This window comes from Scyliorhinus canicula, chromosome 3 (genome assembly GCF_902713615.1).
Source record: "Scyliorhinus canicula chromosome 3, sScyCan1.1, whole genome shotgun sequence".
NCBI lineage: Eukaryota > Metazoa > Chordata > Chondrichthyes > Carcharhiniformes > Scyliorhinidae > Scyliorhinus > Scyliorhinus canicula.
In genome coordinates, this window is record NC_052148.1 from 50,008,017 (window position 1) to 50,031,720 (window position 23,704).

At 43.0% G+C, this 23,704-nt stretch overlaps 1 protein-coding gene across 1 annotated transcript in view; it reads left to right on the forward strand.

Annotated features, from left to right (window-relative positions):
• dcc (DCC netrin 1 receptor) overlaps window positions 1–23,704 on the forward strand; it is a 1,518,136-nt gene that overhangs the window by 110,512 nt on the left and 1,383,920 nt on the right. The window lies entirely within an intron of this gene.

Sequence of the window (23,704 nt, forward strand, 5' to 3'; positions counted from 1 at the left end):
CAATTCCCTCCCTAAGACCACCACCTTCTTAAGGGCAATTAGAGATGGGCAACAAATGCTGGCCTTGGCAGCAATGCCCACATTCCATGAATGAATTAAAAGAAGGGTATGGAGTTCTAGGATTTTGACCAAGCCACAATGAAGGAAGGGCGATATATGCCCAAGGCAAGATGGTGTGTAACATGGAGGGGTACCCGGAGGTGATGGTGTTGCTATGCAACAGCTCCCCATGTCCTTCCAGCTAGTGGCTACTTGGTCAATGGAACACCACAGCAGAGCCCGTTTCTGCCCTATCTGTCATTCAGCACATCCACACTGGGTACAAATTGGAAGCAGGAGTCCTGACTGATTGTTCTTTTAATTTTTTTAACCCAGGACTTCTGAGGTGAACTTTGTGCCTACAAACGATTAATGCAGCATAAATGGAGGATCAGACCTGTGTGTTTCCAGATCTTTCATGCCATGTAGAGAAGTTCCTGGATGTTAAATCCTTTTAAATATTAACAATATTGTATACAACTAATAAGATCAACATAAAGCTCATTTGGTCGTAGAACTACACATGCATCAGGGTGGTGTGCACAGACACCACCACAAGAGGGCTTTAATATGCATTATAAACAGAACCCCCCAATCTTCTCTGTTAAATGGGCCTCCAAAAAGTGCAGTTTCTTCTTAGCGAACACAACCCTCAATAGCTTTTAATTATTTATAAAGCCTGAATCCATTCAAGTAAGTATTGTACATATTCCCTCACCCTATGAAATTAGGACTCATCTCACACAATCCTGCTTTAAATTATTCTTTTCAAATCCAAGTTTGATGTCACTTAATCATTACTTCTTGATTTATCTTGTCTTCTCTTCAAATCCTTTCACCCTTGGTGATAAGCTGCACAATACTTCATGTATGATTCTGCACAATAAGGAATAACAATGCCTATAGTAAGGGTAAAGGCCGTTCTGACCAAATTAATGTATCTTCGCCATGAAGACAAATGTCAAATCGATTCAATCTTTTTAATACTCTGCTTATAATTTATATTTTTCCTCAGGAAAATAATGATTATTAAAGTTATGAATTAATTGCTTTTTCTTGCTTCAGTTAGCAAGGCTGTTTGATCCTGGCTTAAAGCCAAAGATATAAATCGAGTTCTCTGCCAAGATTCAGTTTAAAATGAACACACATGCACACATAACAAATACATACAGACGCACACCCACACACACATGTTTGAAGTATATTGTGCTGGAGTTCTTGCTTAAGTTTCTTTGCATTACATCGCACGTGGCAGTTGTTAGTTGTTAGAACTTGGCGTCCGCACAAGAGCTTTTTGATGGTAAGAAACATGGACCAGACACTTCTCCATAAAGAGGGAGGGAGAGTTGGTCCTGGGCCACTGTTGTGCACTTTATAATGTCTGACTGAGAGTGGAAGAGGTGGGAGAAAGTCATTTCCTTCGCAGCCTTTCAGTTGAGGGACAGCAGAGAGAAGCAAATTATATTTCTTGAAATAGAAATGAGGGATTAGAGTTCCCTGGATGCCCAACAGGCGAAATACACTGCTATTTTATACTGCACCCTGCATCATGCAGGGCCTAAGCTTGATTCTTATTAGTTGGCAGGTCTCAGCCTGAGGTGGTGTTGGGAGTGTGATAGCTGACCACAGTGCATGTGCTTGGAAGGGGTAGGAATGGTAAATACAGACAAGGACTCCAATCTTTGATCATCACCCAGTAACACATGGTGAACGATGTGTATGTGAAGGATATCAGGCAGGATCATGCTCTCTCTCTCCCAGAATTTAGTAGCATTGAAACAATGGTACGCCACTGGGCCCCTCAAAGCTGCTCTGCCATTTGATTAGCTCCTCCGGTGATCAACACCTCAACTCCGAATCCCTTGATATCCCTACTCAATAAGAAAAAATCGGTCAAGCCCTGTCTTGTGACATGCCTTGCTGCATCAGAAAATAATGATCCGTAACTGTGAATCTTACCCCAAAACGAATGCAACGTCTTCAGGAGCTGTTGAGCAAAAATTGAAAATAGTGTTGAGCGTCAACAAACCAATTTGCACAAACCAATATGATCAAATCGAATGATTTGTCAGGTCACAAATCTTCTAGTTCTCAACATCTTACTATTGAACACTAATTTCTGTTTTGAGTGATTTTATTAATTGCAAACGGTGATATTGGTATTAATTAATGTTTAATGGGTTGATGTTGCAAATAAACAGTGGACAATGGAATCCATACAAATACATTAAGACTCCGTACGGAAATATCAGCAATAGTAATTTTTCACCATTGTCTGAGAAAAGGCAGGACTAAGAGTTTGAGCTATAATGTTAGCTCTTACAGTTATTGTGTGTTTCAATATTAAATTTTACATTATCTGCAAGGAACAATAACTTTTAAAAAATCTTAAAATAACAACAGGACCATGACATAATGAAAGACTGGTTTATGCAGGAAACACTGCATTGAATCATAGAATCCCTGCAGTGAAGTAGTAGGCCATTTGGCCCATCGAGTCTGCACTGACCCTCGGAAAGAGCAGCTCACCTAGGCCCACTCCCTGCCCTATCCCATATCCCCACCTAACCTTTGGACACTAAGAGGCAATTTAGCATGGCCAATCCACTTAACCTGCACATCTTTGGACTGTGGGAGGAAACCGGAGCACCCAGAGGAACCCACACACACACGAGCAGAACGTGCAAACTCCACACAGACAGTCACCCAAGGCCGGGATCAAACCCGGGACCCTGGCACCAGTGGGGCAGCAGTTTGTGAGTGAAATCAAATGTTTTTGTAAAGTATTGGAAAACATAAGAAATAGGAGCAGGATTAGGCCATTCGGCCCCCTCAAGCCTGTCTGTCATTCAATAAGACCATGTGATCAATAAGACCATGTGATCTGATTGTGGCCTTCGCTCCATTTTTCTGTTTTCCCCCCCCCCCCCACCCCCCCCACCCCCCCCCCCCCCCACCCCCCACACCCCTCCTCCTAAAACACTTGACTTGTAAATTACAAATCTGTCCAACTCACTTGAATATATTCATTGATCCAGTCTCCGCAACTCGCTGGGAAAGAGAATTCTAAACGCACATAACCCTCTGAGGGAAGAAATTTCTCCTCATGTCTGTCTTAAATATGAGATCCCTTGCTTTTGAAATCTGCCCACTAATTCTGGATTCCTCCACGGGAAGAAACATCTTCTCAGCATTCATCCTGTCAAGCCCTCTCAGAATCTTATGTGTTTCAATCTGGTCACCTCTCATTCTTCTAATCTCAACTTGCTCAAGCTTTCCTCATAAGACAAACCCCTCATCTCAGTAAGCAGCCAAATTAATCTTCTCTGAACTTCTTCAAATTCCCATCCCTCCTTAGGTAAGACCAAGAAATAAGTAAGACCAAGGACTATACTTAATACCGTGGGTGTAGTCTTAATAATGTACATTTGTAAAACGACGTCCTATTTTTAAAACTCCATCCCCCTTTCAATAAAGACCAAAATGCCTTTTGTCTTCCAAATTACTTGCTATACCTGCATGCTGACTTTTTATGATTTGTGATAGGACACCCAAATCCCTCTGTACTGAAGAATTCTGCAGTTTCTCCATTTAAATAATGTTCTATTTTGCTGTTCTTCCTGTCAAAGTAATGACAATCTTTATTAGTGCCACAAGTAGGCTTACATTAACACTGCAATTAAGTTACTGTGAAAAGTCCCTCGTCACCACACTCTGGCACCTGTTCGGGTACACTGAGGGAGAATTCAGAATGTCTAACAGCACGTCTTTTGGGACTTGTGGGAGGAAACCAGAGCACCCGGAGGAAACCCACGCAGACACGGGGAGAACATGCAGATTCTGCACAGACAGTGACCCAAGCAGGAAATCTGGGACCCTGGTGCTGTGAAACAACAGTGCTAACCACTGTGCTACCGTGAAGCCCATGAACAAACTACCACTTTTCCACATTAATGTTCTTTTGTCAATTTTTTGCCCACTTACATAATTTACCTCTTATCCCTTAGAAGACTTTGTATCCTCCTCACAACTTGCTTTCCTGCCTAGCTTCTCAGCATCTGCAAATTTGATTACAATCCAGTCAGTCCGTTCATCCAAGGCATTCACATATATTGCAGATAGTTGAGACCCCTAGCACTGAACATGCAGATGGCCAATTAGGCGGCTGCCTCATGTAATGTTGCTCCAACGGATATGCTGAGGCTATGTGTAGTTTTTAGTCCTGCATAGCATTTCAACGTCAGGATCTTGGCACCCACTGGAAAATTCAGCTCCATATATGCCTCTAATGGGAAAGTGCTACATTTTGCAATATTACAATCTCTCATCTTAATGATTATGAAATTCGCCAAAAACATAGAGATGTTAGGCTAAATCCTCTAGTCTCCAGACTTTTGGAGATTGGATGGTGGCCTGAGATGCTCCTCAAGATCCTGTGGAAGCTTTGACTTGCTGACCTACATGGGAATTTCCATGAGAGGCTTCAACTTCGCATTGACAATTATCCCGCTCCCCTCTGCCAACGACGTCGGAGATTTGACAGAGATTTACGGTACTTACCTGAATAGGAAATGTTAGATGGAATAAAACCTGTCTAACATGTAGATAGCTACAAAACCTGCCCAATCACGCACCCCACCCCCCGACCCTGTGATTACCCTCTGACTGCCCCCCCGACTAGCCCCCAACTCAAACAAGTCCCGGCCTGACCTAACTACCCAGTCGACCACCTGATTACCCTCCCGATCGAATTAGCTCCCCCGACCTGACCCAATCCAACCACCCCCTACCCGATGACCCACTTACCCAATTCACCATTTACCCACATCACCTGCTTACCCACTTACTCACCCGACCCATTTTTCCACCTGCCCACCTCATCCACTTACCCACCTACCCACCTCAACCGATAACCAATCTCACCCACCTACCACACACACCTAACCTAGCCCCCATCTCACTTACCTATCACTCACTCACTCACGTTAAAACTGAACATTTAAACTAACCATACAGCAGCTATTGGTACAAAAAGGAAGCATGCCTACTGTGGTGATCCTCTTTGCTGATCTCTACATGGATTCCTATGCTGAGCGACACTTTCTGGGTGGTGCATTGGAAGTCCGACCCTTTTAAATGTAACCAGGTAAGTACACAGTTTTCTGACTGATTGGTGTCAGACACAATGGTTCTGACAATGATCAGGAAAGAGGGGCAATATGATCTGAGGCATGTTATGAGAAGGAATTCTTTATTATCAAGGCAACCCATGAACTACAAGTGAACTATCAGTACTCTAAGTGTACCACTCTAGCTAGAAAAATGAAGTATTAGATATAACTTACAATACAATAATACAGCAACTATTCAGATGATGATGTCACAGACTGCAGAACCTTAGAAAAAGAAGATCTGACATGAAATAATGATCGGAGCATGTTTGGAGTTTTTTCTAACCATCAGAATGCATTGTGATTTAAATCTGGCATTTAGTGGCTTTGATAAATTTTGGCTGTGTAATCTTCTGTTAAGTCTCTGCATTAAAGATTGTATCGCATTAGAGCCTGAGACCAAGCTGCCTGCAAATGTAAAAGCTAAGTGGGCATATACTTTGGGCATAGCATTTATGAAAAGAAGAGCAAATCAGATATGTTCTGACACACAAATAGTACCACAAGAACTCCTCTACAAAATATTGTGACTGCATGGAAGAGGACTTTGTGAAATAATGTACCGATCTTGTTTATTTGCAGCCTTTCCTGGCGGTCATTCAATTCTCATTTCAGTGTCATTACTCGCACCAGACCAGTCCAGAGATCCATGCCAGTGCTTAGGCTTCACCTGTTTCTCTTGAAATCTGTCCTGAATGTATTGGTATCTATTATTTCTTATATTTATGATCCTCTAGTTCTTGTTTCTACGCCCCCACACACACATCAACCCCCAAACTGGCACCTTCCTCTCTACAGCTACCCCATCATAACCTAAAAGACCTCCATCAGGTCACCATCTTCTGTTATTGAATCTTTTCCATAGATCAACAATAAATCATTAAGGTTGCAGAGGAATTGTCTGATCCCAGGGTTTGATCAGAGGATAAACTGTTGAAGACTTGTCCACCACTTAGTATCCATAATAGTTGACTGCCAGAGCCCGGTGTGAAGTCAGATTGATAGGACTGAAATTTCCCTTTTCTTTTGGATAATTGTGAAATACAATTGGTTAGCCTCAGTTCAGTTGCTAGTGATCACTGGCAATGAGATTTAAACTGCCCCCAACATCTAGGAACGGCTACAAAGTCAGTACGATCACTGAGAGAGACCTCGAGGATGGAATGTATCATAGCAATACTATTTTGGTGTTGATTGAGGTACATTAAAGGGGACAGAAGTTTTGACGATAGAACAACATCCAGAAATAGCTGTGCCACAAGGTTTAATATTGTGTATGTTGGGATGTTTTAAGTTTTAAACTTGTTGCCGGGTAACAGGCATACTGCATTAAACTTTCAGCCCCAAACAAATACGAGCGGGTGCTTGCTTACAAAAACAGCCACTAATTTGTTACTAATGAGCACTAACTTGACAATGTCACCTACAGATGACACAAGCACGTGAATTGTGTGAAATGAAAATTACCAATTGTATTGGAACTGTTGACAACATAGTTCTGAGGTTGGATCAGATTGGAAGAAGCGTTAGTCCACAATGTTACCTATATCACATTTGGGAGCTTTTAATGGTGCAACATAGCTTTACTCTGTATCTATGATCTAACTCAAGTTATATTTGACCAGGGTATGCTTGATTAAAGAGTGTGGAGGGATCTTTGCTCTGTAACTAATCTGGAAGGTTTTGAGGATATGATGTAGCAGCAATTTTCTCTGTGTGTTACCCATTGTACATTTTGTTGGAACATTGCAAGAGATGAAGAACAGAAAGGTCTGTGTAAGAGAAAGCTGGAAAATTAAACTAACAGATGACAGGAAGCTTGTGGTCTTGCGGAATGAGCAGAGGTGTTCTGCAAATCGGTCACCCAAATTGTGTTTGGCCTCCCCAATGTAGAACAGATTTCATTGTGAGCAGCCATCATCAGATGGTAAATTGAAGGAACTACACCTAAACAGAAAAAAAGAGTTTGTTCTGAATTCCAAAACAAATTAAATAATTTTTAATCTTGATCAAAAAATGTTCCCAAACTATCCACTCCAGGGCGGATTGGATGCTAAATACACTCTCCTTTCAGCTCCGCATCTGGCACCAAATCTGAGCGAGACTGAAGAAGTTGAAATCTCTTATTTGCTTCATGGGTTGTAAAGGTTCACCTCCTATGGACAGTGGACAGGAATCCACTGCACAAACTGTTCATAATTCAATTAATTGGCACAAAATTAGCAGCCTTCCTTTCAGGAAGTGTCAAGGCTAGCTTGTGTGGTAAATACAAATGTTCCATTGGTAAGGTAGGAACTGTTCAGTAAAGGCAAAGCAGAGGCAGCTTGACATCTGGCTGATGTAAAAGCTGACGAGCTGGGTACTGGCAGGAGGTGCAAAGGTGGGAAAAATATTCCAGTACCAACACCTTGAGGACAACATTCCTGTTAAAAAGAAAAATTGTGATATTCCGACATTGTTCTGGAGTTCTTGAAGTGGTGCATCTTGTGTGCCTTGAAACAATTAGAATCCCTCTTAAGAATTGGACAGTTGTAATAAATTATCATTAACTTGAAATCTCTTTCATTTGCTTTTCACTGTCTTTCTGGCACAAGGGACCAAAATGAACATCAGCATTGATACAGTCATTAACCTGCAGTGCCTCCACTTCAACTGCGCATATTACTTTAGCTCCTGCGTGCTGGCAGCTAAAGTATCTTCTCCATCAGCTCTTGTTGAAGGTGTAGTTGTCAGTCACAGTTTAAATAAAAGTCTTAATTTTAAAATAAAACACATTATCTAAATAGGGATTACAGTGGAATCTAAGGTTCCTGAGCAGCCACTGAAACAGAAAACAGTTTTTTTTGTATGTCATGGACATGATATCAATCAGTCTTGCTGTAATCAACGGCACAGCCTTTTGGGATTTTCAGTAAAGGGGTTCTTAAGATGACAGAGGGTGTGCAAAACAATCCAGAGAAACTAAAAGCAGGTTGAATGATTTTTGCAGAGCGAGGCAGAACATTCAAGTTTCCACAAGAACAATTGGCTAAAGATAACTTTGGTAGTGACAGAGGTGCTCCCGCTCTGTATAATTTTCAGGACGGGTTATGACTTAAATTGAGCTCATGTTCAGATCGATTATGAGCAGTGGCAGGAGAGACTCACTTGTAAAATGAAAAGATAATTGTTCGTTCATGCTGTGCGTAAGGTGGGTATGAAATCCCTTGGGTGAAGGTGACCCTATTCATAACATCATGTGAACCCCTCAATGAGATTATTGCATTGCAATGACCCTTGGGAATGACTCATTCCCTCTTCACTTCTTGTTACTGAGTACTCCACTATGTATGTTTCTTCCCCTAACCAGTCATTGAATTCATTGTGACATGCCAATACCATTATGGCATTATCAGCATATCCTCAGTGGAGCTGGAACCATCTTCAATCAATGGTGACTGAGGATGCCTTTCAGCCAGTTCTTTTGCAGCTATTAACATAAGTGTAATTGAAAGTAATTTGATGTGGGCTGCAACACCGGGGCTAGTTAGCACAGTGGGCTAAACAGCTGGCTTGTAATGCAGAACAATGCTAGCAGCGCGGGTTCAATTCCCGTGCCGGCCTCCCCGAACAGGCGCCGGAATGTGGCGACTAGGGCCTTTTCACAGTAACTTCATTGAAGCCTACTTGTGACAATAAGCTGTTATTATAGTTGCAGCTACTCTTAATATTCTGCCCATGTACTTTTCGTAGCAGCCTCCACTGAAAGTTGCTTACATTTTTTATTTGTGATATGTGGCAATCGAAGCACATGTGTATTTCCAAAGTTTCATAGGAACATAAGACTGAGAAGACAGAGGAGGCTATTTGGCCCTTTGAACCTACTCTGCCATTCAATAACATCATGGCTTATCTGGTTGCAGCCTTAACTCCACTTTCCTGTCTGCCCCTCATAACCCTTGACTCTCCTGCTTCAGAAATCTCTCTAACTCAATCTTCAGTAAGCTCAATGGCCCAGCTTCCAGTGTTTTCTGAGGAAGTGAATTCCACAGACTAATGACCCGCTGAGAGAACAACTTTTTCATCATCTCCATCTTAAAACTAATACCTCTTATTCTTAAATTGTGTTCCCAGGTTCTAGTCTCCCCCACAATTGAAAACATATTCCTGCTATTTAACCTGTCAGGTCCCCTGATATGTATGGAGGGGCAGTTAGAAAGTGTCAGTATAATTAGGCAGAATCAACACAGTTATGTGAAAGGGAAATCATGGGCGAAATTCTCCGACCCTGAATCGCCCGGGGGCGCCTAAAATCCTGCCCCCGCCGTGGCAGAGATTCTCCGCCACCCGGGAAGTGGCGGGGGCAGGAATCTCGCCACTCCGATCGGAGAGGCCCCTGCGGCGATTCTCCGGCCCGGATGGGCCGAAGTCCCGCTGCTGGGAGGCCTCTCCCGCCTCCGAGGTTTAAACCACCTCTGGAACGGCGGGCTCAGCGGCGCGAACAGGCCCCCGGGGTCCTGGGGGGGGGGGGGGGGGGGGGGCGATCGAACCCCGGGGGGTGCCCCCACGGAGGCCTGGCCCGCGATCGGGGCCCCCCCCTTAGAGTCCGGGCCAGTGCCCTGGCTGCACTAGTTTCTTCCGCGTCCGCCACGGCCTCCACCATGGCGGATGCGGAAAAGAACCCCACATCGCGCAGCCGGCAGTGACGTCAGCGGCCAGCTGCCGCTGACGTCACTGCTGGCGCATGCGCGGACCGGCGAAAGCCTTTCGGCCAGCCCCGCTGCCGGGGGCGCCGGTTTTTTGTGCCGGTCTTCTGGTGGCAACCGCTCCGGCGCGGGGCTGGCCCCCAAAGGTAGGGAGAATTCCCCACCTTTGGGGAGGCGCAACCCCTGAGTGGTTGGCGCCACTCCCCTACTCCGGGACCCTCCGTCACGCCGGGTAGGGGAGAATGCCGCCCCAGGTTTGATTAATTTATTGCAGTTCTATGAGGAGGTAACAAGCAACATAGATAAAAGGGAAACTGTGCATGTGACAAAGTTCTACAACAAATATTACTACACAAATTAAGAGCTCATTGTGCAAGGTGTAACATATCAGCATGGACAGAGGTTTGGTTAACTAGCAGGAAACAACAAGCTGGCTTAAATGGGTCATTGTTTTGGGTTGGCATGACATGACAAGTGAAGTGCCACAGGGAACCGTGCTGGGGTCTCAACTATTTGCAATTTACAACATTGACTCGGATGAAATGGCCGAATGTGTGGTTACCGAATTTGCTGATGATGCAAAGATAAGTGAAAAAGTAAGTTCTAAAGAGGACAAAAGGGGTTTGCAAAGGGACATAGATACATAAAATGACTTGGTAAAAATTTGGCAGCCGGAGTATAAAGTGGGTAAATGTAAACATGTCCACTTTGGGAGGAAGAATAGAAAAGCAGCATTTTATTTAAATGGAGAGAGATTGCAGAGCTCTGACCTATGGGGAGTTAGTATGCAGGTACAGCAAGTGATTAGAAAGACAAATGGACTGAAATGGAGTGTTGTCATTTATTGCAAGGGGAATGAAATATAAAAGCAGGGACATTTTGCTGCAGTTGTACAGAGCATTAGCGAGGCTATATAAGGAGTACTGTCTACAGTTTTGGTCTCCATATTTAAGAAAGGATATAAATGTGTTGGAAGCAGTTCAGTGATGGTTCCCTTGACAGATACCTGGGATGAAGGAGATTTTTATGTTTATCATTTAATAATAGTGATCTTTTTTATTGTCACAAGTAGGCTTATATTAACACTGCAATTAAGTTACTGTGAAAAGCCCCTAGTCACCACATTCCGGCACCTGTTCGGGTACATAGAGGGAGAATTCACCTAACAGCACGTCTTTTGGGACATGTGGGAGGAAATCGGAGCACCTGGAGGAAACCCACGCAGACACAGGGAGAATGTGCAGACTCCACACAGACAGTGACCCAAGTCGGAAATCGAACCTGGGACCCTGGAGCTGTAAAGCAACAGTGCTAACCACTGTGCTACCATACTGCTCATTTATTTGTGGGATGTGGACATTACTGGCTAAGCCAATATTTATTGGCCATCCATAATTGCCCCTGATGGTAGTGTGTCATATAATGAGGAAAGGTTGGATAGGCTGGACCTGTGTCGGAGGAGATTGAGAGGTAATCTTATTGTAACACATTAGATCCTGAGGGACTTGACAGAGGGGCCCTTGTGGGAAAGACTAGAAAAAAGACACACAGTTTAAAAGTAAGGAACTCCCCATTTAAGACCAATGAACCTTTGGAACTCTCTTAGAAACATAAAACATAGAAAATAGGGGCAGGAGAAGTCTATTCGGCCCTTCAGGCCTGCTCCACCATTCACTGTGATCATGGTTGATCATCGACATCAATAGCCTTATCCCTCCTTCCTCCTGTCCTTTGGTACCCTTCACCCCAAGTGCTCTATCTGAATGCTTCTTGAAAATATGCCTCAACTACTTTCTGTGATAGTTAATACGACAGGCTCACCACTCTGTGGGTGAAGAAATTCTCCTCATCTCTGTCCTAAATAGTCTACCCCGTTATCCTCAGACTGTGACCCCTGGTTCTGGGACCCCCCACCATTGGGAACATCTACTCTGTCTAGTCCTGTTTGATTTTGTCTCTGGAGAGCAATAGAGGTTGGGTCATTGAATATTTTTAAGGCAGGGGTAGATAGATTCTTCACTAACAAGGAGGTCAAAGGATATCAGAAGTCGGCAGATGTGGAGTTGAGGCCGACTGGCCTAATCCTGCTCCTATTTTGTATGGCCTTATTTAGTGAACCTTCGCTGTACCACCTGAAATGCATGTATATCCTTTCTTAAATGTGGAAAACAAGACCGGGATTCTCTGTTCTGGAGCCTAATTTCTCCCACCTGTAGAGAATCGGGACAGATCTCCTCTGGCATGGGGAGCAGGGCACAGGTGCAAGTCTTTCTCCTTTACCATGCAAATGTATGCATGGGGGCGAATTCACCAGATTCCATGGGAATCTTGTTAGGGGCCACCTGCTCAAAGTGGTTTCACTTCCTCTTTGGTACAGCAGAAACCACTTAGCAGCTTTTGATGTGGTGAGTTGTCAATCACAGCAGAGTGTTTATAAACATTGTGGTTAGCATCAAAGCAGGGTAACGAAGGTGGATTCAAGCCTGAAGGGAAATATGAATAAACAAGCCACAAGCACCTATGTCTGAACCAATACAACTGTCAATCACTGGCTATTGAAATGTATTGCTGTGTGAAACTGAATGGAAGATTTGCATTTCAAAGGCTGTCAGGGGATTTGAAGTGTACTTGGCTTTAGAGGAAGCCTCTGACACTTGTAACAGTTGCTGCTTTAAAGACTTTTGTCTGAGGCAGCAAATGTTAGGAAGGGTTAAGGGAAAATGCAGTGACTTTTCACTGTGCTGCCTTGACTGCTCTTCAGTTTTCTGATGGGAGGGGTCTGATGGGGGTGTCTGATGAGGGTCTCTGATGGGGTGACTGATGAGGAGTCTGTTGGGGTGTCTGCTGGGCGAACTAGGGGGGGATACCGAACACCAAGGACCCTTAAGGGACCCCCTTCTTCAGCCCGGCAGTGCCCCCCCCCCTTGGCCCCCTCAGGCTCCACTGTAGCAAGGCTGCGCTTGGCCGACCTCACACCAAAGCCCACCCAGTGGAGTTCCCGATGAGAGGGTCGGAGCATCGCTGTGATGGTGGAGGTGGGTAGGCTTAGCCTTCAAGTCTATTAATTGAATGCATCTGTATGCTTTACTTTAATTCACATTTTCTCACTAGCACAGCATGATGCGGGTAATGCGCTGACTCTGCCGGCGGGGTATCAGAGCATAGCAACGCGGGTGCCACACTCGTTTCTCGGAGGATGCTGTATTTTCTGCTGGATCGAGATTCCCGATCAGAGTGGAGGTTAATGGAGAATCCCGGCCCAAAACTGCACTTTGTACTCCCAACGTGGTCTTATCAAAACCCTGTGCAATTCTACAACTTTTGGTATTATTCTTGTACCCCAGTGTTCTTGCAATAAAGGCCAACATATCATTTGCCTTCCAAATTGGTTGCTGCACCTGCATGCTAACTTTCTGTGTTCCTTGTAAACGTACACCCCGACTCTTTTTAAACATCAATGCTTACACGATTCACGCATTTCAAAAAAAAAAATATGCTTTTCTATCCTTAGGACCAAAGTGAATAACTTCCCTACATTCCCATTGGCCATCTTTTGATCGCTCACTTAATCTGTTTGTATCTCTTTGTGTCTTCGCCACAGTTTACCTTTCCACCCAGGAAACTCTGATACGTTACTCTCTGTCTCTTTACAATCATCAATATAGATTGTAATTAGCTGAAACCCCAGAACTGATCCTTGCGGCACTCTCCTATTCACTGCCTACCAAGTTGAAAAAGCCCTGTTTATGCCTACTCCCTGCCTTCTACCATGAACCAACCCTTTATCCATGCTAAAACCAAACAACAGAGACCCTTACCTTGCCTATGAATCCTTTGCATGGCACCTTATTGGATGCCTTTTGGAAATCCAGGTATACCACATCTACTGGTTCCCCTTTATCTGCCCACAACTCAAAAACTTGAATCAATTTGTCAAACAGGATTTCCCTTTTGTAAAACCATGTTCCCTTGTTCTAATCATACTATGTTTTTCTAAGTACATTGTTCAGACTTCCATCTTACCAAGTGTTTATTGTGCATATGAAGAATTTGTGCCAAAGTAACACACAATCACCCAGTACCGGTTCCATCAATTGACATGTCTTTCTCTGTGTGCTTTGCCAATGTACAAGAGCTGAGTCTGAGACATGGGCATGAAGCTGTCAGCTTTTTCCTACATTGAACTTCAGTAAGATAAGCAGCAAATGATTGAATGTTGTCCAGGTTCAGGTTGAAGTCCTGTTGCAATGTTTGCACAGATCTGGTTCCATTTCTTGTGGGTTCTTTCCCTGATATTGTGTGCCCACCTTTAAAATTGGCAAGATGCTACAGGCCATAAAAAAAGAAACATTGCAGGCAATTTTAAACAAAATTGCCATCAGAAAACTACTGGGATTGGATAGACTGCCTGTTTTGCATCCTGATTTATTCAGCTTTCCGTTAAAATCAATGGAAATTTACTAAATTTGCTAAACGTATGCAGGAATGTGCATGTAATAGCATTGGGCCAGTGTTTCATTTTGGGTGTACATCAGACAGGCAAAGTGATTATACCACTTATCCAATGGCAGCAGCAAGAGGCCTGAACCATTTTCACTGTATTAATGTCAGCAAGCTGCCTGCTCTGATTGAACCATCATCCCTGATGAAGAACTCACAAGTCGGAGAGCTGCAGGAAGTTCAGCTGCTCGCCTGCAGAGCTGAGGCTGAAGTGGCACATCAACTCGGAGGGAGGGATGTCAGGAAAGCAAACTAGGACCAGCAGTAGGTTGTAAAAGCTTTGCCTCATTTTCAGAATGGTTCCCGCATTCTGCCTCCATTGGGTGGGATTGTTTCCTGACCTCCAAAAGGATGAAATTCAACCTCACTGGGTCAATCTTTGGATCACCAATTCACTTGGGTTTAAAGTGAGGGACAAATGCCCTTTACACTCCCACCCCAAGCACTGGAATTTGTTAAATGACCGATTAGCTATCCCATTGGTTAACAATGTATCAATTGCAGAGAGTCAAAGGTCCATCAGCTGTTGCTTGGAGTGCCAGACATTATGTGGAATGGTCATTGGAAAGCTAGGAGGTGCATTAATGATCCTCCTGACTATACATGTATCTTAAACGTGTATTTTCTGAGTCTCTTTGCGAGCCTCTGGTTAAGCTGCAAGTCTTGATTGGTGAGTGGCGCATCTCTATCTGCTGGGCTGGGATCCTTTTTTTAAAAAATCAATTTTTAATCTCTGCTTTCTTAACACATAAATGGTTTGTGTCTTTAATTTGGTGCCTTTGATTTTTCTTCTCATCGAGCTACGCTTGATGCAGCAAATCACTTGTATATGGTCATGTAAATAAATAAATAAAACTATAAAAAGATTTGGAAGCTATTCTGCAGCAAAGTCTCGAGCAAAGTTTCAAGTCCCTCTGGAGTGTCTTCTTAGAGTGCTTTAATAAATTGCTTCGATCGACAGCTGTGCCCTCCCTCCCCGTGGGATTTGAGAGTCAGATTTGATTCTTTGATGTTGTTTTGAGGGTCTAATCAGCACAACGCTTCATACTAAGAGCTGATTTTATTTACATGGCACTGTGAAATTTGAGTACTCTTTTTCTATATTGACTTAGAGACAGTATGGGGCCAATTTAGCCTCAGTTGGCTGGACAAGCTGGTTTATGATGCAGAGCGAGGTCAACAGGGTGGGTTCAGTTTCCTGTACTGGCTGAGGTATTCATAACAGTCCCACCTTCTCAACCTTGACCCTTGCCTGAGGTGTGGTGATCCTTAGGTTGAATCACCACCTGTCAGCTCCCTCCTCAAAGGGAAAGGAGACTATGGCAATGTTACTTTTATGGTCTGTGCTGAATTAGATGACTTGGAAGGCAGCAAAGGTTCTCCAGTTAGCCCTGATGCCAGTTTGCTGGGAGGAAAAAAAACTGCTGCATGCTATCCAATGATGCATGCGGAGAAAGTGCACATGCACACTGTTGGCCAAGGATAATTAGGGTGTGGTTTTTAGTCTGGGCCTGCAATTGAATATTCTTCAAGACTTGCAGATTGAGGATTGGCCATTTGATGCGAACTACAAAGGGTCACTGGCACCCAGAAACCTAATGTAGAAACAGTCCGATAAGATGAAGGTGGAGAATTGAGGTATGGGGAAAGAGATAGAACATTTATTTTTCTCGGTATAACTCCATCTGGAGTAAAGTTTGCAGTCAGAATACTTTTAACACTCCAGTGGAGCCACTGGACACCGATGGGGAGCGGGCTTTACCCACCTTTCTTCCCCCCCCCCCCAGTATATTGATGTAAATCCCATCAACTCTCTTGCTGCCACAGCTGGGTTCAGGACAACACAGACTGGATTGAATCTCAGATCCTTCTTACACAGTCAACTCTGCAGCACATTCATTTTGTTGGGTCACAAGGTGTGAGCTTTGCTGGCAAGGACAGCATTTATAGCCCAAGGAACCTACCCTTAGGAAGGTGGTGGTGAACTGCCTTCTTGAACTGCTGAAGTCCTTGTGGTGTAGGCACACCCACGTGCCATTAGGAAAGGAGTTCCGGGATTTTGACCCAGCGACAGTGAAGGAGCACCAATATATTTCCAACTCAGGATGGTGTGTGGCTTGGAGAGGAACTTGCAGGTGGTGGTGTTCCCATGTGCCTGCTGCCCTTGTCCTTCTAGATGGTGGATGTTGTGGGTTTGGAAGTTATTGCTGATGAAACCTTGATGAAATGCTGCAGCCGTAATTCATCTCAATAATAATAATCTTTATTGTCACAAGTGGGCTTACATTACCATTGCAATGAAGTTACTGTGAAAAGCCCATAGTCGCCACATTCCAGCGCCTGTTCGGGTACACAGAGGAAGAATTCAGAATGTCCAAATTACCCAACAGCACATCTTTCGGGACTTGTGGGAGGAAACCGGAGCACCCGGTGGAAACCCCCTCAGACACAGGGAGAACGTGCAGACTTTGCACAGACAGTGACCTAGGCCGGGAATCAAACCTGGAGCCCTGGAGCTTTGAAGCAACAATGCTCACCACTGTGCTACCGTGCCATCCTAAAGCGAAGGTCAGGAAGTGGCAGACCTTTTGACAGAAATCCTTTCCTGCTGATAATGGAGGAGTCCATAACGTATGAATGTGTTTTAACTACGCCTGGGTAAAGCATTCTAACAGCATCTTCTTTTACTATAGAAATGTAAATAGTTGTAAGTTACTTACACATAATGTGCTGAACGAAGTTCAATAGGCCAAATTGCCCTTTCTCATTTTATACTGTTGCATGTGAAAAATAATCTTATTTTGATGCAGATATACTCATTCAGTTGTTTCTCTCTGATTTGAAAAGGGCTGGTGACAGCAGCCAACAGGAGCACACCAGCGTCTGTATTAATAAACATAAAAGATGTGCAAACCCTCATCTGTCATTTTATTTTTACACTTATCAACTCAATATAAGGTTTTTGTCACTCCTGACGTGACCTCATACATATAATTAAATTCCCGTGCAGCTTTTTTTTAAAGACAAAAGAACACAGTCATTCAACACCACCATGACAGATTGGCGAACACAAAATTACAGATAACTGAGCTACGCCTGAGAAGCAGAACGAGACACCCCAGTAATTTGCAAAATACATTTGCACTGTAAAACTCAGAATATAATTTCACAGTATAACAGGCTTGTAGTATCTTTGGAAACAAATTTAAGTCAATGATAACTAAATTTAAGTCAGATGAAAAACATATTTTTATAATTCAAAAAATGGGAATCTACCAGGCAAGTTAACAGAGAAAATCAATGTGGTGGTTAAGATGTAGTTAGTAGCTGGGCAAGGATAGTTAGGATTAGGATAGAGTGATGACCTCAATGGATTTAATGGGGATTTCCAGTCCTCAGCTGTTCTTGCATTGTAAGTAGTTGAATAAATCTTCATGGTGGAAGAATGCCTAAGTTTCAGCAACATTCCTTGATCAAAAGACTCAAGCAAGATTTTGCTGCAGGTATGTCAAAAGGAGGATGAATTATACGCTTGGCATTCATTTCCCTAACAGGATTGCAACAGAAACTGGGATTACACTTTGAGTTGTGAGACTTCCTTTGCTGCTCTTGAAAATTCATTGAAAACCTTAATAGCCTTAGTGATGAGTATGCGTGATTCTGAGTTTCTGAACCACCGAAAGAGTAGCGTAGAACTTACAGCAAGGCCAACTTGACCATAATTGGATCGACACTACTTTGTATTTGTCAAGACCAGCGTACTGATGATCACCTACCTATCACCTTTCCCGGTAGGCTGATAAACTTCTTTTAAGCTTCTCAGTGTGTTATATTTACCCCATGTATTTTTTCAATAAATGGAAAATCATTTAGCTTTTATTTCACCGTTATGACACAAATGTGTGACTTGGAAAACAGCTACATTTGTGTTTGATATTAAACTGCAACAGTGTGGATTGTGTCAAAAACACTGAAGTAGTAAATGGGTGCTATAATCTGATGGTTCTGTTTTTCTGGTTTGAGCATGGTTGGGTCACTAATGTGTAGATATTTCCCCCAAATGAAGAGACGTTGAAGAGGGGGTCCATAGTCATGCCACTCCAATTAAAGTTGCTGCAATGTAAGCAAGCTAGGGTTTAGAAATGCGTAGCATTGATGCTGTCAGTTAGAACAAACTTATAACATGTTTAAGCCACCCCCATTTCTGTCATCCAAACTGTGGTAATTGTACCATATTTATATTTCGCTGTGCTGTTAACAAAGTTGTAAAAGGAAATCCTGATTATCTGGTGTTTGAAATCGTAAGATCCCTATCATTTGTGTCAACAGCAGGGAGCCCCATTTGCAGAGATGTAGGTTGGAGAATCACAGCGTACGTCTCCATATCAAAAGCCAGGGAAATAAATGGGAAAGATTAACTTCAAATTCATAAAGCAGACTGTCCAGCTCAAAGCAGGACACGTTATAACCTTACTTGAGTTGATTAAAGATTACTGTTGTTTACTTGAATAGCCTTAGAAAATACAAGTTGTTTTTGTTGTTGACTGTGAGTCTTTGCTGCAATTTTCCTCAGAGAAACGATGATAGTCGCTCTCTTATGCCTTTACAGTATTGAAGCACTAACCATATTCTTGTCTGTTATAACCCGCAAGACGCCTACGGGGAGGAACCCGTTAACCTCTCCATGAGCCTCTTGGAATACGAGCTTCCCTGTTGAGGGGCAGGGGCTGAGTAAATGAATTCTACCATGAACACCGGCCCAGATGGGAGCCGAGCATGTGTAGGCCCAGCTGGGCCCTGAAGTGTACTGTGCATATAGCTTACTTTGTAATAAAACAACCTTCTTCATGCCTCTCGTTTGGACTCCTCTACAGCCACTAAATTGTCCCAAGGGTTCCAAAGGTTGGTTAAAGATTGCAAAGTGTGTTATTTCTATTCCTTTTCTCCCGCATCTCAAGGATGTTGAACCCTTGTTGAATTATAGTTCATTGGGTATCAACTGCCATCTGGTACTTCATTCAAGTAGTTACTCTCAGTATGTGGCATCGCAGCTGCACTTGATCTTTACCTCAACTGATCTCCGCAGAGGGAGGGTAAGCTGGAAAGCGGGATGATTTTCTTTTTGCCCTCCCTGAGGTCTGTTATATCTCTGTCACTGCTGGCCCACTTTGGATCAATTAATTCAGCACAGATCATGGATCAAGCTCATGACCTCCAGGTCTGTTTGATTCATGCAGAATTTATATTGCGGACTGCTTCCATTGCCTGTGTTACTGGTATAACTCCGTCACCCTGCTGTTCAGTCTGTCCTGTTTGCATTTGCTAGATTTATGCATCCAAAGTTAGTTCAGGCAAATTTGCAACCGTACCAGTCTGGCTGGTGCCTCCCTGATGTTTGAGATCATGACCAGAGCCAAAAGTTACCCAGTTTTCTTTTTAAAGGTCTATTTGTTTTTGGATTGTGGGACAACTGGTAATTCCTATTCCTATTTGACCTTAAACTTAGTGGCTCTCTCAGCCATTTAGGGCGTTAGTGAGCCTGAAGGGTTATTGTAATAATTGATGATGTTTCATGATCACTAATACTAAGACTAGCTTGCAATTCCAGATTTTATTAATTCAATTGAAATTTCATTGGCTGCCTGTGGTGTGATTTGAACCCCCCAGAGCATTAGTATGGGCCTCAACGTTACTAGTCCAGTGACATTACCACCATATCATTCTAAGGAGGCCAGTTTAGCTCAGTTGGCTGGGAAGCTGGTTTGTGACTCAAAGCAAACAGTATGGGTTCAATTCCTGTACCAGCTGAGGTTGTTCATGACGACATGGCCTTCTCAATCTTGCCTCAGGTATGGTGACCCTCAGATTGAATCACCACCAGTCAGGTCTTCCCCTCAAAGTGGAAATCAGCCTATGGTTATCTGGGACCAAGGTGGGATGACTTTAATGGGAAAGTCATTATCAGGGAGCGCTTTGCTATGTCCAATATCATTATTGCAACTGTGTACTGCTGTGGAAGTCACATTATCTGAGATCGATGGTGTAGCAGGCAACCTGACCCAGGTATCTGCCATCGCAGCTCTGAGCTGTGGAGTGGGAAATGGAGCAATCAGCATTCAGATTGTCATGCCCTCTAACTCCTTCTTTTAACCAATGTGGAAATGCTTGACCTATATTTGGGAGATACAAACATATGAACAATGATGGTGCTCAAGGTGGCACTTCGTCTCTGCATGGCTCAGTCTGCAGGTGTTTCACTACATTGTCTGTGGCTGAAAACAGCCCCTCGGAAATCCTCAAGCGATCAGATGTGGGCTAATCGAAATGGGACTGTTCTCGCCACTGATTAGTGAAAGAACCTGGTGCTAATCTGTGAAAATTTGAATTTCATTTTGAAAATGGAGGTACAGTAGTTGAAAGGAAAGGGCAAAAACATTGCTGAAACAAAAAATACACTCAAGAGAGCCAAAACTCTAAAGGCAAAAGAGAGAAAGAAAAGCAAAAACTCGCGCCAAATAATCACAAATAAGGAATTAATTAAAAAAACCTTTTCTTCTTAATTAATGACTGAAATTTGATTGTGAAAGGCTATCATCTATTTGGCTCGATATGCATTTTATATTTGTACAATGTGACGATAAATTAAAAGATGTCTTTAGGAGGCAGAACATTGCTTTTTTTGAGGTAAATTTACATGTGGACAGAAACAGACGGCAATGTGCTGGCAGAGTGTCATCAGGAAAGATTAGTCAGGATTGGTGCTGGGAAACCTGTGTGACCGAGGGGCTGTCCAGTAAATAGAATCGGCCCCAGGGGTCATAGCTATCTTTAAAAGTCTGAACATGTGTGTAAAATTCCATTTAAAGGGGCTTTCACGTTAATCCCAGCTGAATGTGAACGTGTGTTTGTTTTTAATGTTAGAAAACCTAGATGGAGATCAATAATGAAGGCCACTGGCCAAATTGTTAAAGAATAGGGAAGGCAGACAAGGTGAATCAAGGAGAGGTGATTAATGCCCAGATTTAGCGAGAGAACATGGGACAAACTGAACAAGTAAAGAATTTGGGGGCAAGGTGTGGGATAGCACCAAAGCTTGACTTCAACAGAGTGAGAATGGTGGAGATTGTGGATGTGCAAGAATTGGGCAAACTATTGAAAAATTAAATAAGTTGAATTAAGATAAAAATAAATAAAGTGATTGGAAGAATATAATAGAGAAAAAAGGACATAAAGACCACTCAGAACACTGAACATCTGTGTAGGCTTTTTGTGTTCCTCTGAGAGGTAGAATTCATACAGACAGTTCGAACAAGCTCCACCATCCTGCACTATGCTGTCCGCTATATAAACGTTGAATTTGAAATGGCAGGCAAACCAAAGATAACGAGTTGCTGGCAGTCGCTTGCACTTGGACAGCATGGCAAATTAAACAATCTTATAAATTGCCCCAGGGCAATTAGCTGCTCAAGGTCTATAAAGCACTGATTTTCCTTCATTTCCCTCAAGAGGTGAACGGCAACTCCTGACTCCATTGGAAATCCCACTCTGAGCCAGCCATGATATTTGTATATTAGCAGTAGGACCTGGTGAAAACGTACAATTTTCTAGCGGTTTGATTTCTTACAAGCTAGCATTTGTCAATGTGAAACAAAAAAATTATTTTAGAAATACAAACATATCTGTGGATATGTTTCATATTTTAACATGTTTAAATTAGATGGGGAATGCGGCTTTGACCAAACTCATGAGTTAATCGGGAAAGTTATCATTTAAATCACAGGAACAAAAGGATTAAATCACAGGAATAGCTAAGAGGAACTGCTGATAGGATTGCAGTTCGATGGTTCTATTGTCAGCTATACTGCCTGTGCAGAAATTTCTTGCCTGAGAGGGATACTAAACAGGGATGAAAAGAATATGAAAGTACTGTATATGTTATTGAACTATTAGTGTAATCCATTAAAAAGCTATCAAAATCAAATGAACCTAGACATCATTGTTTTTCATTTAAAGAGGATGGTGAAGTTTGATCAATTCTATTGAAAACTCATTAGTTGCCGGTTAAAAATTAGCATAATTAAAGCTAAAATTAAAACTCTTCTCCCCAGTCATAACAGATAATCGACTGTGAAAGTGCATTCGAATAAGTTTGTCTTCAATAAATGAAAAATAAATGTCTACCAGCCAAAAAAGGAAAACCACATCCATCCTGCTGACCATCCAAACCACTCATCTCCCTGTCTGTAAAAAGGAATTTTGTTTCAGAATCTGCAATGTAATGAGGCTAGGGGCATTAAAAGAACATAACAAACATAAAACGTATAGTTTTAGGTTACAGGAAACCAGATTGTGCATATTGACAGATAACTTACTGATCTTGGGCAATATGGGATAGAGTCAAAATCTCATGGTGCAGCAATGAGACTGTACAATTAAGCCACTAATGTGGTTCTGGACCTGATGGTTCCTGGTGGGCTTTTTCTTAGCAGGCTGGGGTGGTGGCTTTGGCAAATCTGCCAGGTTTCTAGCCCACCACCTTCCACCCACTCCCATTCTGTTCCTTATAGTACAGGGGATGGGCAAGGTGCCCACCTGACTGCTCAACCGTAGGCCTATTTAGCCCCGCGATTGCCTAATCTACCTCCACTGCCATAAAACACTTGGCAGTGGTTGGCAGACCGAAGTACAAAGGTCAATTTTGAAACGGCTTCTTTGAAAAGATGGGAAGGAATCAGGGGCTTATCAGTCAGAGTGTGCCCTGTGCTCATTGAGGGGCATCCCCCCATGTGATGTGAACCCCCCAACTTTGTTTCTCCCCACCAGCCCTCAAATATACCCCATCACTCCCTTCTCCCTACACCTAGTTTCTCTGATTCTTCCCTGCCCTAAAACCTTGAGACTTAGAGTCATAGAATCATAGATGTTTACAGCATGGAAACAGGCCCATTGACCCAGCTTGTCCATGCTGCCCAGTTACTATCACTAAGCTAGTTCAACTTGCCCGCATTTGGCCCATATCCTTCTATACCCACCCTGCCCATGTAACTGTCTAACTGTTAAAGGAAAAAATTATACCCGCCTCTACCACTGCCTCTGGCAGCTCATTCCAGATGCTCACCACCCTCTGTGTGAAATTTTTTCCCCTCTGGTCTCTTTTGTATCTCTCCTCTTTCAACTTAAACCTATGCCCTCTAGTTCTAGACTCCTCTACCTTTGGGAAAATATGTTGACTATGTACTTTATCTATGCTCCTCATTATTTTATAGATCTCTATAAGATCACCTCTAAGCCTTCTACGCTCCAGGGAAA